This window comes from Hemibagrus wyckioides, linkage group LG01, assembly GCF_019097595.1.
Source record: "Hemibagrus wyckioides isolate EC202008001 linkage group LG01, SWU_Hwy_1.0, whole genome shotgun sequence".
Classification (NCBI taxonomy): Eukaryota; Metazoa; Chordata; class Actinopteri; order Siluriformes; family Bagridae; genus Hemibagrus; species Hemibagrus wyckioides.
Genome location: NC_080710.1, coordinates 16,886,129 through 16,898,279, shown reverse-complemented (window position 1 = coordinate 16,898,279; position 12,151 = coordinate 16,886,129). Strand labels below are relative to the sequence as shown.

Below are 12,151 nucleotides of genomic sequence, written 5' to 3'. Positions count from 1 at the left end.
GAACATTAGGGACATTAGTCCCTGAGAAGTTTTACGTGGAAATAATCATCAGTATCGCTGTTGCTCAAGTATAAAAACATGCAGGTCTGTATCAGACTCCGTATCAGTCTTTCATGTAAGAGGCAGCATGTAACAGTCAGTGCACTGATATCTTCTGAACTACAAGGTTATAACATGACAGATAACACAGGTACAGTAATGAAACTTCAGCATGGCTTAGTAAACACACACTGCAGAGCAGACACCTTATGTAGACATTATTGCTCCATAAAACATCTCAGACATAACAGCAAACAGCATTTCTTTCCTTACTGTGAGGGGCAGCACACTGGACATTGTTGGCTTTGGATGAAATCCAATGACAAAGAACTAACTAACAAACATGGCTGAGGTGGGAAATACTCTATTGTATTTGGTCAATAAAACCTACAAAATTTACTTATGTGATATTGTGTGCTGGAAACAAAGAGAGAGAGAAGAGAGAGAGGCGAGAGAGAGAGAGAGAGAGAGAGAGAGAGAGAGAGAAAGTGGTGTGTAGTAAAGCAGCTAGTTCAGTGACATGAAAAACATCTACGGTCAGAAAGTGGCCTATGCTTTTTATGTGGGTCGTTACCCTCATAAAATGAGATGCTCTGAAGAGTCTGCCTGAGAGCTAGGAAATTTTCCCCCTGGCTAGATACAGCACAGATGTAAGAAAACAGCAGTTGTAGCTTTAGCCTCTCTAAAAACAAAATACTATCATAAAGATGCTAAAACTGAACTTATTTTGGGTTTCACACATTTTGCTGAATGGGCTGAAAATCTGCTTAAAATATTAAAACCATTTAATACTTTTTAATGATTTAATAAAACCAGTAGTGGGATAATAATCATATTCCAATCATAATAATAATCAAAATGCATCTGTGCATTTAAAGTGCTTAAATCATATAGTATTTTCTTAAACAAGTGCCAAATTACAACAAAAATGTAGAACAAAATGCTTGCTTAAGTGATGTGACACAAAAATATGAATAAATGTACACATGATCAGCAAATTACATTTAATTAACAAACTGAGTTTTTAATTAATGTTTTTTTCCCCCACCACATTCTCAAATAGTATTTGTTAGTTATACTAATATTAGAGTAACATCACCACAAGGTAATGGTAGTTTTCACTTCAAGAGCTCATTTTTGTAAGTTTTGATTCGGTGACAGGCTAATTCATGTTTTTTCATGTGGTGTGTGGATTTTGGTCCATGCTCAAGTTTGATGAAGCTGCTTAGATAAGCAGTGAGAGGTGAAGTGAGTAACACTGATTATCTCCTCATCTTGGCACCTGTTAGTGGGTGGGATATATTAGGCAGCAAGTGAACATTTTGTCCTCAAAGTTAATGTGTTAGAAGCAGGAAAAATGGGCAAGCGTAAAGGATTTGGACGAGTTTGACAAGGGCCAACCTTGGGTCCTGCCATCCATGTGGATGTTACTTTGACACGTTCTACATACCTAAGCATGCGCCATAATACAAAGCAAAAATGCTTCAGGAATGGTTTTGAGGTTTTGACTTGGCCTCCAAATTCCCCAGATCTCAATCCAATCGAGCGTCTGTGGGATGTGCTGGACAAACAAGTTCAATCCATGGAGGCCCCACCTCGCATCTTACAGGACTTAAAGAATCTGCTGCTAAAATCTTGGTGTCAGATACCACAACACACCTTCAGGGAACTAGTGGAGTTCATGCCTCGAAGCAAAAGGGGGACCAACACAATATTAGACAGGTGGTCATAATGTCTGATCTGTGTATAAAAACCTCTGTAGAAAGGCACATTTGGACATCTTGATAATTCTAATTATTTTACCCTTTCCTAATTAAATTGATTAATAAATTGCAGTCCCAAAAGGGTCTAAGCAGTAGCTGTAAACATACCTTAACTCCTGCAAGCCTCTCATAAAAGGAAGACATGTTTTTAAAGCTAACTTTGATGCTTTCAGCAAGTTTATTCCTCTTCAGTAACCATTTAATTATGATTATGATCGAATTATGATTATGAAACACCGGAAATGAAGTGGATATACAACCTGGACTCAGGTCAGTCTGTCACAGCAAATTAGAGTCACAGATTCCAATACTAGCATGTTTGTTAAAAGAAAAGTAGATTATCTGGAAGAAAAGCTTCACAGGCACTGGGAAACATGCAAAACCCGTCACAGACAGCCACCCAAATTTAGAATGCTATGGTCTAAATTCAGTTCACATCATTTAGCTCAAGCTGGAAAGATACAGCCACCAAGATAACTTGTCTTAGCCCGATCAATCTGTTCTCAAAACCTCTTTGAGGGTAAATAATTTATTTAAAAAAAAATAAGTCGTCGTCGTCACACTGTTCCCTAGTGTACAGCTACACAGTCATGTTTAAAATAGAAGATTACATAAATTACTGCTCACACTTACATGGTCAGAGGGATGAAGTCTTACTCATTATCTCATACCATATATTATCCATCACCCACTCTTAGTCTGTGCACACACACTTACACACATGGCCACTGTTGTAGACAGAGCATAAGAGTATATGCCACTGACAGTGTGTGTCAGTTTGCGTAACATTTATGGAAAGAGTTTTGAGTGCCAGTACTTTGTAAAGTTTCCACACTGAGTTTCCACGTTCCACAGCAGACAAGCTGCGTTTTGCTTCTAATTAATGGCAAGAAAGAAAATGGAGGTGTTGGTGAGATAACGACTATTTATTACGGCTATAATGTAAGCGATAACAAGAACCAACTTGTCTAGCAGGTGTTCAATAAGATTAAATATAGCAAGAAATCATTTCGATGTGCGCTATTCATTAATAAGAAATGAAACAGAAACAGAATAAGACACTCCAGAACATGCAGTTATGCAAGAATAACACACTTTGGTCCACTTTGCATTTATCGCTTTCCTGTAACAGCATGACCCAATGCATGTTATTGCTGCACGATTAATAATCATTCAAAATTCATTTTAATATTCATTTTCAATTTTTCATTTAAAACTCTGAGGATATATTGAGACATTTTATTTACAGTCTTACACGAAAGGCCACAATGTCTATCAGCTTTGATTAAAATCAATCATTCTGAATGTATTGCAATACAATGTCTGCCTTAAGCTTGACCTTTACTGTTTGAGCGAAGGGAATGATTTAGAGTGAGCTGTTCAGAAGCACTAAAGTATTACTAATTACTCCAGTTGATCAATCCAATTAGTAAAATATGATCACACTGTGAAGGTTTTTGCCCCCATATAACCAGAAAACGATTTAGTTATCTAATGCGTTATTATTCAATCAATGCATATGGTGTGTGAATGGTATAAAGAAAAATACTACATTTGAAATTTAGCATTGTGTGTGTGTGTGTGCATGTCACCATGGTAACTCCATAATTAGGCAAAGCCCTAACAGCGCCACATGTTTTATTATACATGTTTCTCAGGAGGAACAGGAACCAGGCGTTGTACAACGGTGCACACATATGAACAAGCATGAAACACTGCCCAGAATGCTGTGTGCTAATGTATATCTGAAAATGACTCACTTTTTAAATCTGAACACCTTGCACATGTGCACAAATTATATGCTGCATTTAATTTCTCTACAGATATGCAAGAAATTATTAAAGAAATACGCCTCTGAGTGGATCCAGCGCTTCACACCATAAACACCACATTTAAAAGGTGCGAGAAATAAAAGTCCAATAAAATACCAATTTGAATATTAACAAATACACCTGGTTCATTTTCTCCATGTGGATTAGATTTGAAATCCCCCTCCTTTCATAAACCACTCGTCTTAGGACAATAGTGAAGCTAATGGATTATTCAGCCCAACGATTCAGTACAGAAATATGAATGAATACAGAAGCCTGGAAACAGCAGGAATAGGGGTATCTCTGTGCCCTGTTCCTTCTCCAGGCGTCTCTCTATAAAGAACAGGTAATATAACCAGTCAGAGTCATCAGGCTGTTGCCATGGTAATCTGTGCTGAACATTTCATGGGCTGATTGAGACGGAGTGAGGCAGAGTTCACCTCAATGTGTCACTCACAAACAGAAAAGAGGAAATCAGATGAGGGATATGAGAGTCACACAGTAAGGTTGTGCTTTATGAAAGCCTTTACCACCTGCCAAAATCCGGTCAATTACTCTCATTATCATGGTCAAAGCCTGGAGGAATGACAAAAACCTTAGATCATTAGATCCTTGAATCTTTCACCATCAGCAAATCATAAGAGTTCTAAAACCTTGTCTCCAATCTGAAAATTGAGAAATTACAGTTCCCGAAAATGGAGTCATTGTAATGTTTGGTGCTACACTTATATTGCCAAAAGTTTTGGGACACCCCTCCAGATCATTGAATTCAGGTGTTGGGCTTGGCCGCTTAGTTCCAGTGAAAGGATCTCCTAATGCTTCAGCATACCAAGACATTCTGGACAATGCTCCCAACATTGTGGGAACAGTTTGGTATGGTGAAGCATTGAGAGTTCCTTTCACTTGAACTAAGGGGGCAAGCCCAACCCCTGAAAAACCACACCTGAATTCAATGATTTAGAGGGGTGTCCCAAAACTTTTGACAAAATATAGTGTATGATAAAAGCTTCTATTTGACAGGTAAGCATGGGAGACTAAAGCACCAACCAGAGAGTAAAATACATTAGGAATTTGAGGATAAGCATATGTGCTGTCAGTTGTCTGATAATATCTAATCATATTATAAACTAAAAGTCAAAGCGAATGCTAATAAAACCAACACAAAATTTGCATAAAAATACTGCGTCCGAAATTAACGGTATTAATTTGTTGCTTACAGAAATGTTGAAAAGAATACATCATCATGCTTGCATTTATGAACTTATACTGAATATCAGCATGGCTGTGATTAGCTCAAGCCACGTCGATATTCAGTATAAGAACACGCGTGCTTGTGTGATATTGCTTAATTATCACCTTCTCAAGTGCATATGCTGTTTAATGACTGTTTCCAACAAATTAAAGGGACAACAGTCGATCTTTTTTTACTTCTACATATAACCTGGAAAATACATAGAACTTATTAAATATAATTGCTTAAGTCAAAGGCTCAGCTCAAGTGTATTACATGGCTGAGAAAACCTGCTGGGAAAACTGTATTATGGTCTGGATTGCTTGTTGGTGTTTTTTATGAATGACACATCCCGATGCCCTTCACTCCTCCCATCTCAGGCTGTTCAGAAAGGGAAAATAGGTTTGAAATCATTAAACACTCAGAACAGCCAGATACTTCTATTCTAAGCCACAAAAATAAATAAATAAATAAATAAATAAAACAAAAATAATAATAAAAAGAAGCACAGTAAAGCCAGAGAGAACAGTGGCAGTGTTTTTTCATGACAGAGTACACTGGAACCTCGGCATACGAATGTCCTCCCTTACGAATTTTCGCCTTAAGAATTGAAATTTTGCAAGAAATTTGCATCGGCATACGAAGCATTTTCAGCATACAAACAAATCAAACCCAACGCCGGCTAAGTTGCACGTGCATCTGAGAGACGTTCAAAACTTGTTTGCATCAGTGGAAAGCCAACCGAGTTTATGAATTTTACAAAAAAATTTTGTAATTTTTTTTGTGATTTTCTGTTTCAAAAGAATCAACACACGATAGCAACGTTGCCTTTGGCATGCGTTCAAAAACTAGGTGATTTTTTGGGTGTTTTTTATTGACAGATTGGTGGCGTGGGTGGTCTGTTCTATTTTTAGCCCAAGCTTGGGGGCACTACTTCCCGTGACATAGAATTCTCCGGTTGGGTCAGTTCTTTGTAAGCAGCCATACGGTTTACATACGCTTCGCATTGGTAATATTGGTCATATTTTTGGGTGGCTGGAACGGATTATCAGCATTTACAATTTTTCTTATAGTAAAATTAGTTTCGCAATACATACATACAAACATTTTGCCTTATAAACTCGTCTCCAGAACGAATTAAATTCGTATTCCGAGGTTCCGCTGTAATTTGTCATCGGTGAAGGAGATAAAGCTGGATGAACCAATAAGTTATAAATTGTTTGAATGACCGACTCTTAGAATACATACAGTTAGCACTTGGAGACCCAGGTAAGGCCGAAAGGCATGGTTATGGTATTATAACTTGCTTTTCAATCAGATGAATGCCCAAGTGGACAAGACAATGATGCCATGACAATCTTTGTTGATGTAACACTAGTTGAATATGGAGGTGCTGACTCAAGGAGGCTTTTTTTAAGGCAAATCTTAACTCCAACTATTTAACTGTTAAGGGTGTAATCTTGAGATTTTTTTTTGGCACATCTTGCTTACTGCACCTTTAAAGAACAAGATAAGCTCTGGAAGATAAGAAAGGTTCCCTTTAGCTCCAGTGTATCTGTCCCAAAATAAATCATGTACTACATAATTAAATTCTTCTTCTTATTATTATTATTATAGCTTAGTGTTGTTTAATTCTATTTGTCCACCATGTGTTAAATACAAAGCATTAACCCACATGGTTTAATTCATAACACAGTAAAAACCCAGGAGACTCTAGTGTTTAATTAGCTGAGACTGACCTTATGTCATGTTGCTATGGAAACAAAAACTTTTAACAATGAGAAAACAACAACAAAGAAAATTGTGTAACAATTAAAATAGATGCCCCCCCCCCAACATAACCTAACATTGTGAGGGAAAAACATGACCCATGTACTTCAGGTCCTTGTCTCAGTTAAGCCAGTTTATTATTGCACTATTATTTCCTGCTAGTGTTTGTGTCTACTGAAGTTTGACCCAGCTCTTTATAATTTTGCAGTGCTTCAAGCACATGAATACCTGCAAATGGTTACACAAATAATTTTCATGCCATTTCTGTTGCTGAACCAAGTTATGCTCTCAACCATAATGTCAATTTCATATAGCTTTCTGAACCATAAATCTCTGGCTTTCTACTTTATTAGCTGGTGTGGCAGACAGATACACAGACAGATAGATACGCAAACAGACAGACAGACACAGATAGAGACAGACAGACAGACAGATAGATAGTTTCATATACAAAAATGTTTACAAGGCAATTATAAAGGACACTTTCTAGAAGCTCTGCACTGCTGTTAAATTAAATGTGCATACACCTGTTTACAAAACATGACTTACTAGTTACAGTCTAGGTTTTCACCAGAGCTTTGTAAGTAAATCACTGATTTACATACACAATTTGACAATGCAACACAAGGACTAAGACCCTGAAATCTCATTTGTGTCAGATTGTGACAAATGCAAGCTAGTTTATTACCATTTGGTTAGCCAGCCAGCCATCTGGGATGGGAGGAAAACTTGGGGCTTTTCCAAGTGCCATATTCATGTTTACATGATCCATAGATCCTGGAAGTTGTTTCAAAAGGCTACAGACACATCCTTTAGCATTTCAAAATAATAAGACTTACTTGCAGTGGCACATGAAACCAACGATCAGTTTTTATTAGAGCATAATAAAAGTGTTAAGAGTAAATCAACATTACTATTGGGTTCATTGTAAGTGGAACATGAACCTGCATGTAAATGTGGTAAATACTGAGGAAGGAAAGGCTACAGGGCAGTGTCCTTTTCCTTCTCTTCCACCTTATCCTCTTATGCCCTTACAGCATTGAACATCTAGCAATTTTCCTAAACAAACTGACCTTGGTCTAGGGCTTCACATTGCTCATTAGTCAAAATCACAGACTAAAAGATTTGTTTCATCCATGGCAGACTTTTATGAAGCAGCAGATCTAAGTCTCAGCATGCTCTTATATTGTATAAGAGAATCCAGGAGAAGATTTCATGGTGACATTTTTAACTTTACTTTAGCTGATGACTCAGACTAGATACATATCACTTAAATTGGAATATAAACCAGTAGCAGAGCAGTCAAGCATTGATGACCATGTGAATGAATTCTGTAGATAAATATCCATGCTATTCCTAAAGTCAATGTTAAAAGTCTAATAATCTAATAGTAAATTCACTGATAAAAAAAAGCTTCTTCATTTAATGTATTTCTGTCTCCTATATTACCGTCATTTTTTCATGAAGAAGACTAAACTACAGAATAGACTAGACTTGAGTGTGTACAGAACTCGTCAGGGTGTGTTTGTGTGTGTTTTAATGAACACTGATGTACCAGGTTTAATTAATTCTGTGTTCATATGATTATATTAACTATAATAATTACTATTGTGTGTGTGTGTGTGTGCGCGCATGTATGTGTTTGTAACATAACATTGCCCAAGACTGTGAAAGGTGGGGAAATGTTTGCGGCTTGCACTCCAATCTAATCTAATCTCCCATCTCTTGAGAAGAGGTTCTCTAGAAACGTCTCTATTTTTAATTACACCTTGTTTTTTCAGCAGCATTATATAAGGGTTTGATTTACGTGAACCTGCATGTGTTGCACAGTGGCTCAGAAAAACACAGACAACAAAGCCTAACAGTTTCCTGGCACATCCTGACCTGAACACATTCCATTAGACTACAGATTAGAGAAAATCTCTCTTTTCAATATAACAGCTTCCTCATGCTCTGAAGGTGACATGACCCAGAGGACACATCACTGTGCTAGACAGTATTACCTATCCAGCCTTTCAGACCATTCAATGTCTTCTTTTCATTTCGATTCCCCATACAGCAGGCTCTTATTGCTCCGACAGAAAAATGAAAGGTGCTATATATACACACACCACATTTCCGCTATTATTATTATTACAGATTTAATTATAACAGATTAGTGCAACCACTTGGGGCCATTGGGGAAGCTGTCTGTTTTTTTTTTGTTTTTTTTCCCCCATTTCCCCTGGATGAGGATGATGATGGTAGTCACACTATAGTGCTCTTGCTGTCATTGAGTCAGTGAGATGAAGATTGATTGAGGGTTGCTGAGAGCAGAATTCAAAGGCAAACGTTTAAATATTAATATTTCATGATAAAGGTATGAAATAAACTTAATAAAATCCATTCCTTTCTTCACGTAGGAAATTAGTTTCAGACTGAATTGCATTGAGAATTTGAGGATATGTGTTTTATTGAAGACAGCTATGATGCACATGGAGGCGAGATAACAGCTACATTAAATTAAAAAAGTTGACCGCAAAGTCACCTGTTCATTATTCAACTGCTTCTTGTTCTTCAGATATATGAAGCGTCAGTGATTGTGAGACAGTAAAAATATTGCCTTCAGCTTTATAAAATGCCACTCAGTGTGTTACAAAAGGCTGTTCCTCTCAATTCTTACAGAAGGTGATCCTTCAGAGGTGTCAGTGTGAAGGATGGAACCTTCAGGGGGAGTAGGACATAGTCATGATCACGTCAGAATAGACGCCTCTGAGTGTAACAGACTGATGGGTGTAAGCTGATGGTGTCAGGACTGGTAGTTCCTATCCTTCACATCAACAGTACATCCTAGAATATTTTATTTATTTACTTTGCATTCTGTTTGCTAATTAATAAGCACGCAGACAGTTATTATACTAGAACTGATTTCTTTTCTCTTTTTTTTTTTTTAAAGCCATTGCCAAAATTATACGTACTGATGTGTCCTTCCATAACGAGAAGTGCCTCAGATCCACATAAACATTTTATCCATTATCATCCATCTTCAGTCACAACCAGCACTAACCAACGCCAGGATTATACCACATGATTTGGGCATGAAGTGCACATGAATTTTGCTTTGACTGGCAAATTCTTCCACCATATCTAAACTGGGTGTAAATCAGGGTGTTTGTTAAACAGTGTGAGAAGTTACGGGCATTCTATAAGCTGTTTTATATCCTAAAAATTCTTTGGGAAATTTCATCACGTGTAAAGTCGATGAAAGTGGTGCAGCGATACGATATGACTAGCAGCCTGGTGCCTGTTGTTACATGGAAGACAGATTGGAACACCACCATCCACAGATTTAAAGCCAATCTGTGACTTTTCAATCAACATTGCCGTTGTGTTGCTCCGCAACCATACCCACATGCTGTAGAGGATGTGTAAGTGTTTAGCGTCATTGTTTCGCATAAATGTTTGAATAAAATAGACACTTTCTGAAAATGTACCAAACTGTACTGATCACATTTCACCAACCATGTCTGTGTCTATTGTTTTTCCTGGGTCTGTTTTTCTCATAAGAAACTGGAGACAGTTTCATTTAATAGACTTTTGGACAGTGTACACAGAATTAGTTTACTCTTGAGAAGACTTCTGAGGATAATTAAAATGGAAATTTGGATGTTATGCAACAATGTACACTGTGAAGTGATTTCTGCTGTTGATGTGAGATACTGCAGTGCACTGTAGTCTGATCATACCTATGGGCAAACATGTACACTGTCACCCCTAATATATTCTGTATTGTTCTACATACTGCCTGAAATGTATATTTATTATTATTATTATTATACACCGATCAGGCATAACAATAATGGCACTGAGAGGTGAAGTAAATAACACTGATTATCTCCTCATCATGGCACCTGTTAGTGGGTGGGAGCATCTCCAAAACTGCAGCTCTTGTGGAGTGTTCCCGGTCTGCAGTGGTCAGTATCTATTAAAAGTGGTCCAAGGAAGGAACAATGGTGAACCGGCGACAGGGGCATGGGTGGCCAAGGCTCATTGATGCACGTGGGGAGCGAAGGTAGGCCTGTGTGTTCCGAGCCAACAGATGAGCTACTTTTGCTCAAACTGATGAAGTTAATGCTGGTTCTGATAGAAAGGTGTCAGAATGCACAGTTCATCACAGTCTGCTGCATTTTGGCAGCAAAAGGGGGACCAGCATAATATTACGCAGGTGGCCATAATGTTATGCCTGGACAGTGTATATTTTACTGTATTTGTTCTGTTCACAGGTAGCCTTTGTATCCCTTTTTGTGAAACAAGAGGTTAGCTAGCAATATCAATACCTCATTACATCATGAGCCTCCATAATGTCTAATAATTTACAGTGTGAAGGAAAACATACTTTTATTTTTATATAGTTGTCCAGAACAGGCCTAGGTATATGTTGATCCTCATGATTAAATTCTTCATGGATGATGAAACCCATTAACATTAGCAGCATGTACAAATGAATAATTAATCCTTGTTTTTAAATATAAACTTAATGAAACCGCAGATAAACTTGCTGCCTTGTAGCTGTGCCACAGGTTTTTGTGTAAACTGAAAGACAAGTGTGTATAAAATGGGCAGATTCCACCCATCCGGCAGCACTTCAGTATTTCAGCTACTTCTCATTAACAGCAACCGAGCTGTTACGAGTGCTGGAGTAAAACATAAAACGTTCCTTACATGGACACACCAAACTACAGATAGTCATCAGCACACCAGTGAGTGCAGAGGCAACAACAGTGGCCAAATTATTTGAAAAAGAAACAGAAAATACATATTCGGTGAAGTAAACTATACATTTCATGTCCACCCTCCATTTCAGTCTGCCACTAAAGAAAGACAAGCAGCTGTGTCTGGCTTGATGATGGACATTCAGTTATATGGCTGAGGAGACTTAGAGAACAAAACTAGCCTTTTGAATACTTGACACATGTCATACTAGTCCTTTATGCAAAGTCCAGAACAAGGAGATATCACTAGACACTAGAGATCCTGGAGGCATAGGGTTATTCAAGCTAAATGTATAAGAATGCATTTATAGTTATTTTATATAAAGGGGTTGAATTCACTAATCTGTAGTCCAAAACCTCCTGTTTCTCTGTTGCAATAATAAAGTAAGCTGAACATATTTTTCAGCCAGTTTCATACAGTTGGCAAACTCCATGCCATCGTCTAACAGGCATAGTGAAGCAACATCTTAAGCCCCCTTTTCTCAAAGCCAAAACCCATAAAGAGACAAGTCTTGGTGACCTCTGACCTTCTCCAAGTGGGCCATTGAGAATGTTACAATGGGGACGCCCACACAGCTGTCCCTGACAGCTCCATGTCCGCTCAGCACTGCCTCACTGTTTCACAAACAAGCCTAGCACAAATGGTTTGGACATCTGGGATATGATAAAAGACTATTAGGTTTGGTATTCAGAAACGTTCACATATAGCAACCTTTTCTTGTAAAGAAGCACATCACAAACAGCAACAACATGCTGGCCTTTAATATGTGTACACTGAACTTTCCC

At 37.8% G+C, this 12,151-nt stretch overlaps 1 protein-coding gene across 2 annotated transcripts in view; it reads right to left on the bottom strand.

Moving 5' to 3' along the window:
- Window positions 1-12,151, bottom strand: part of ncalda (neurocalcin delta a) — a 36,170-nt gene that overhangs the window by 7,105 nt on the left and 16,914 nt on the right. The gene's annotated exons all lie outside the window — the stretch shown is intronic.